Source organism: Atta colombica, unplaced genomic scaffold (assembly GCF_001594045.1).
Source record: "Atta colombica isolate Treedump-2 unplaced genomic scaffold, Acol1.0 scaffold233, whole genome shotgun sequence".
NCBI classification, from domain to species: domain Eukaryota; kingdom Metazoa; phylum Arthropoda; class Insecta; order Hymenoptera; family Formicidae; genus Atta; species Atta colombica.
The window spans coordinates 407760-414962 of NW_017259331.1; the positions used below are offsets into that span (position 1 = coordinate 407760).

General features: G+C 30.4%; 1 protein-coding gene across 1 annotated transcript in view; it reads left to right on the plus strand.

Annotated features, from left to right (window-relative positions):
• The window catches only part of LOC108688493 (adenylate cyclase type 6), a 102761-nt gene that overhangs the window by 22688 nt on the left and 72870 nt on the right, over positions 1-7203 (plus strand). The window lies entirely within an intron of this gene.

Consider the following 7203-nt stretch of genomic DNA (forward strand, 5'->3'; position numbering starts at 1 on the left):
ATACTATAAAAAAATGAAGAAGTTCTACATTACATCACACGTAATGTTGAAAAACATCTTCAGAACTCAGTTTTTAGAAAAGAAAAACGACACTTTATAATTTATTTGTCAAAGAGTTCCTTCGGCGACTACTCTCAAAAGTTTGATGCATCACTGAAAATGCATCAGATGCAATTTACATTTCGCCTCGTCGTTTCGCATCACTGTATGCTCAACATAAATTTGTAACTTACCTTCGCGAACTGCATTAAAAGCTGTTAATTTTTTCGAAGAATAATTTTCTTTGCGAATCTTCAAGTTTATTTGTTGAGAATGTGTAATATATTGTGTAATATACATTGAATCCAGTGAAATATAGGACTTGTCTGTTAACTTTAATAACATTAATCCAAAATTTAGATCTTGTGAATTTCTTAGAGATAAACTCACTGACGACGATTAAGATTCAGATAACTAGATCGTTGAAGTTTGGTCTCGGATCAGAACTGCTATCCATTAACCGTCATGGCTTGCCGTTCTATCGTGAGGAGTAGTTCAAGTAAATCCTAAAATAAAATCTATTACTTTCCAATCAATAACCAATGGCGTATCGACAATTGCGTCCTCTTTCCTGCATATATAAAATCAATCTGTCTTCCTATAAAATAAAACTATTGCTCTTCTTCTGGTGGATAACGATATCGTTGCATCAAACGGATAATAAAAACGTGAAGTGCAATAAACAAAAAATAATAAAATAATAATTAATAAATATAAAAATAAATTATAATAATAATTATTGAAACAAAATGCTTATATACATATATGAATAATTAAATATAAAATTAAATATAAATTTTTTTAGGAGAACGCCTGATTTGTACCATAATTAATACAGAAATTGAAAAAAGATAGCCCTAAAAGCGGTATAAACCCTAAAGCGGTTTTCCGTTTAAAAAACGAGTTTAGGAAAGTCCGCGTATTGCACGTGGGAATTCGAGGGCGACAACTCGTGAATTTGAAAATTGGCTCGCGATTGTCACGGGAAACGTGACAGGATAACCGGAAAATGGCGCGAATTACGATGTCCCTCGTGCGATTCCCGTGAGAGCGACTTGCATCATCTGGTCACGTAAATCGGGAAGCACGAGCTCGATGAGTCGACGGGAGTAGTTCCCCAATGGGTGTTTTTTACGCGACACGCATTGATTTGATTGCGTTTCACTTTGCCGATATTCCTGTCGGCGATGCTTTCGCTACGACGAGTTCGCCATCATTTTGCCAATTGAATAAGCAAATCCAAAGGGAGTCATTCTGAAACCGTTGTGTTATGGTGTCACATATCCGATGAAATAAATACCTTTATCAATATGTTAAAAGAGAACTATGATAATAACGCAGAGTGTGTGACTATGAATTCCTCATCCTAAAATTCCATTCCATAATTTTTTCTCTGATATCCAAATAAAATTTTATAATTTCTCTGATATTTTCAATAATATTTTGAAATTTTTTATATTTTCATCCTAGTTTAGAAACCGTCAAATATTTTGTTAAGAGAGCAATTTAATATAGCAATGTAAATTATTATTAATATTGCTAACCTAACACTGCTTGCATTTAATTAATAATTAATAGTATTCCAAAATTGCGTAAGTGTAATGTATTCCAAAATTGCGTAGCTGTATTGCATATTAATCTTTTTTCAAGTCTAGAATTTTAATTTTCCAGAAAATTTTGTAAAATTCCTGACTTTTCCCTGATTTCTCTGACCATTTTCAATTTCCTTGACATTTCCTGATTTCCAGTTTTTTGGTAACATTGTAGAATAGAATTTATTTCTCTCTGACATACAACATAGCCAAAGAGGGAATTTGGTTTATAATTTTCTCTTAGTCTCACTCATTCTCTATACCTTATATGCGCTCCTAATTTACTATTTATTTTACTATTTAAACTATTTTATTACTTTATCCTACTTACTTTTATTTACTATTATTATACTACTTTATCTAATTACTATTTTACTATGTTACTTACCTACTATCCGCGACCTTATAATAGGCGATATAATGGAGATATTTTCGTGAATAGAATACCGATACACTTTTGTACAATCATTTGTGTATAAAGTGTATCTAAATCTATTATAAAAAGAAAATATAATATTAAATGGTTTTTTAAATGCCAGAACTTTTTGCATGAACGTTATGATTAATTCGGACTCGAATTTTCATTTCAATGAATAAATATCGGAGTATCAAGTTAGTGGATTACAAACAAAAAATGTAATTTAAAAAATTGTAAGTTTTCGCGAATTGAATTTCCAGAATGCAAACAAATAGCAAAGTTTTATAACTACATCTAATTGCACGAGGTAAAATTCAAATGAAAGATTCATTAAAATTTTATTATAATACAAATCGGAGAGCACATTTGATACATACATAATAGTTATAAAAAGGTATAAAAATAGTTATGAAAAAGATGTTCGCAACTGCGAACATTGGAACTGCGAATATCTAAATGTCTGTAATACGAGCCTACTGATAGGAGGAAAGATATTTCTTCAGAAAGAGAGAAACCGTGTGGTACAAATGTATGCAAATGACGGAAATCCTCAACGAAATTATTCATTACGTCTGGGAGTATCTCGGTCACATATGCGTGATTATTCATATTTCGTTGCATTGTCTAAAGGTTAATTGATTTCCTTCGTCGATTCAAAAATAAAAACGCCGCATTCATATTTAATTATTATCGATAATTTTAAAGACTTTCGTCGCGAGTGTTAATTAGACATTAGCATTACAAGAGACAAAATTATCATTTATAGACGCTTTGAGAATGACGATAATTTTACTCGAATATTGATTTTTAATTGAACAAAATTTCAGAATAAATTTTCAGGTCTTGGAATATTGAGATAAAAAAATCTAGATAGAATCTCCAATATTTTTTCTCGATAGTTACGTATATATTGATTCGTTCGGAAATAATATTAACGTCAGTCTGTGGCAGCATAAGATACTGATTTTTTTCAATCTGTTCTCGCTTAAAGCTCTTCTCTTTTATTATTATTCAAGGCATAAGACGGTATTTAATTTTCGTTCCTATCCTACGGGATTTTACTTCGAAGGAGAAATTCTAAAATTACAGCGTCGACAAATGCAGTGAGCGAAGCGACTTAAATAAAATTCATTCTGACAGTACACACCCCGAGGCCTGACTGACTTAATCCGCCCAATATCTATCTTTCGCGATCATTCTCGACTTACAATCGAAGCTGCAAAGTCATAGAAAAATACAACTCTTACAAGTGAATCGCTGCGAGATTACATCGAGACAGAAGTAGACGCTCGATTATTCGGAAAATACAATGGATAAAGTCAGAACCCAGTGAAGAAGAGAGAGAAAAAGAAAGAGAAAGAAGAACAATGGATAAAAGAGAATGAAAGAATCAACAAGAAAATGGGGAGTTTGTTCTATCCTGTGTCCTTTAGTCGCGATTGGTTTGCTCTTTCAATTCAATGTAACGTGTAAAATTTTACAATATCCTTGATCGTCGTTATGTCGTCACCGCTGACCCTCTCGATACAATCATTTTTCAACCACTAGGGTAAACTGAGACCCATGAGGATATTCTTGCATATAAATGTACAAATAAAAGTATACTAGAAGTTAAACAAAATACATTTATGCTCAAGATTTATGTCACAAATTTCCGCAGGGCACGCTTTCTCTCTTTATAACGAAATAATGGCTTATGCATTATGCCCACATATGAAAAATATCGAAAGCAAAACGAGAGCAAATGGAGATAACGGAAAGAAGAACGGAGATAGTGTCGGAAACGACCGCCGCTTTTATACTTGTTTTAATATAATTTAAAGCTGTACAATACAGAGCATTCCTGTAATATTATAGCAACATTGCAAAATTCCAGAAATATTGCAGTAATTTGGCAAACATTGCAACAATGTTGCTGCAAGTTTAATTCTGTGCTGTATGAAAACCAATGTCGTATTCTAATAGTAATATATAATATACAAAGTGTCCTAAAGCCGACTAAATAAATATTTTAAAGATAGATTTTTTTATAATACAATATTAAAAATAAAAAGTTTATATACGAAAATGTCGAGGCTACGATAGTTTCAAATGAAGAAAAGTTTAAAAATTATGAATAATAAGATTAGAATTTCGCGTATTCATATAGTAAAATAGCTATATTGGGAAAAATAGTTGAAATAAAAAATAGTAAATACATATTTTTAGTGTAAAGAAAAAATTAAAATAGATTCAACAAAAATATTTATTTAAAGAACGCGTTTATAGAAATACTTTGCCTTTTCATATTTACTAAAAATACTTATTTCTGCAAAATATTTATTTCAAATAATTTTCATAAATCATCCTTTTAAATAAATATTTCTATTGAATTTATTTCAATTTTTTCCCAGTAAAATGGTCAACGTGAAGATGTGTTTTCGTATTTTATGCCTTTGATAATAGTAAAATTCATCTTCACACTGATCATTTTGCTATCTCTGAGTGAGCGAAATTCTAGCTGTCATTTCGTAATTTTTAAACTCTTCTCAATTAAAAACTATCGCAGCTTCGATATTTTTGTATTAAATTTTTTTATCTTAAAATATTAAGATGACCCCACATAGTCAATAATATTGTCAATATTAACAAATGCTGACAATATTATTGATCGTATGATTAATATTGACGTGAATATTGACAGTGATCTGGATTTTGATTCTCGAGCACAGTAGTATCGCTTTATTAGGATGTCACAGCGCAATAGATATTGTACGTAAAACTAAATGATGATTAAAACTGAATAACAAAAATCAACTGTTGAAATATATTGTTAACGATATTGATCGTGTAAAGTTGTAAAAATATTAAAAATATGAATGCATACTGTCAATATTACTGATTCAATATTACTAATATACGGAGAGAATTTTCTAGAATTTACCCTGAAAATACGATAGTCCTGGGACAATATTGTATTTTTGAAGAATTTTATGTAAATTTCTCTTATATTCGCTAATAAAACTATAACAAAATATAAAATAAATTTGATCAATTTTACTGAAGTGCATGATAAAAAAATCTTTGAAATATTGTATTATACAATCACCATATTTTACAATTACCATATTTTCAGAGTAAATTAAAAAAAAATTCTCTCCGTGTATAACTCACCACGTAAGTAACCTTTCATCTTTACAAAGAATCTGCTTTAAAATATTTATCGTCAGTAGGATATCCTGTATAATAAAGAATTTCACGATACGTTATAATAATGTATTACAAAAAGACTGAATCGTGAATGTCAATTGAAAATCGTATATTATGTTCGCATATCGGAGAAAGCAACGCGATTCCCGGATGCATTCGTAACGTTGCATTTGTGTAAACATTTCATAGCATGATGAAAAATTAAAGTATTAACAATTCAGAGCAACAATAACGTACCATTGTCGATCGCTGTGTCTATACTAATTGCTCGCCAACGGTCATTTTCAACTGCAACCGATGATCAATTCCATCTGGGATACGATAAGATCTCTTCTCTCGCCAATTCTACAGAGAAGCGAGCAACGAAAAAAAATTGCAATCGGCTATCTATCGATTAACGACGGCAATCTATCGGCACCATCCCTCTCAATTTTTTCCGTGTGACTCGCAGCTCTGTCGAATTCGATTTAATCAAACCTCTTGTGCTTTTGCAGTCAGAAAACCAACCGAAAAATTCACCAACCAGCATGTGTCGCAAATTGCTACGTGCTGTGCCGTAAATACGACGAACACATGACACGTTTATTGTAAACAAACGAAGGACAATAAATAAATTCCGTTGTATTAATTTGCATAATATGCTTTAAAAGATCAATAATTTTATATATCATAAATTGTATATATTGATATATTTTAATACATAATATCTATTATATTTCTCCATTATACACAATATAAAGAACAATTCTATTATAAATTTTGATACAAATTATGTAGTTATATCAAACAGATTTTAATTTTTGCGGTTGTAATTCCGCTTGTTTAGCAGCGCATAAAAACATTAAAATCTTAATGTTTCAATCATAATGTGATGAATGTGATAATTTAAAACAGTAAATATAAAATCCAATATGACGATGTACGTACAATTTTAATGCATGTAAAATCTCTTCCACTTTTTCAGTAAACGCGCGTTGTCGAAGCAATGCTTGAAGGGAATATATAATGCATCTTTCAAACATACCGCTGCATTGCAGGTAGATAAATCAGGAATATGCTAAGGAATGCGAAAGCACATAAAAATAAAATAAATTCTATCGTTCCGAGATTTTCCTTCCTTACATTGTTTAATCTTGATTTGATTATAAGTTCCATTTTCAACAGATGACTCTTTGCAAATAGCTCGCGATTCGCGCTATTTGCACACATTTATTATTGCACCGACCGTACTAGATAACAGCGTTGCGACAAAATTTAACGCTAACGGTAACGTAATATGTCTGCGCACAAGTCTGCAAATAGATACCATTGTAATGATATAAATTTCAAACCGCTTTCTAATCTTTCTTACGATTTTTAGGAATCGCGTTTCTGTTTGTTCAACGGTATTCGTCCTATTAAAAAATGATCAATAAATAGAAAAAAATTTATATATATCGTTATCTCATTACCGTTTCTTCTTATTTCGAATCGCAATTAAATATATTTTAGGAATAAAGAATTAAGAAAGTATAGAAACGTTTGTATGTTATTACGTATTAAAGAAATATTGCGTGTATGCATTTCTATAGCATTCTGTAATACTTACGCTTCATTTCATAAAAATTACAGAATGTAGATATTGCAAATATAATATGTTATGTCAGACAGATATTTCTCTTTTTATCAAAGCTATACGTTATCAAAGGTATCCGCTTTTAACCATATATATACCTCAATCATACTTTATATGGAATTTATAATAGAACGAAGCACGATAAAAGCTCGTTATAAAATGTATTGTGAGCAAAATGCAGGTTACAAATAACTCAAACTGCTGCACCATTAAAAAAAAAATGTATTTGAATGCAGATACTACTTTCAAAGAAACAATTACAAAATAATATTTATAAAAATAATAAAAAAATCACATCTAGAGCACACATATATACATACATACATATACATATACAATTTATTACACAC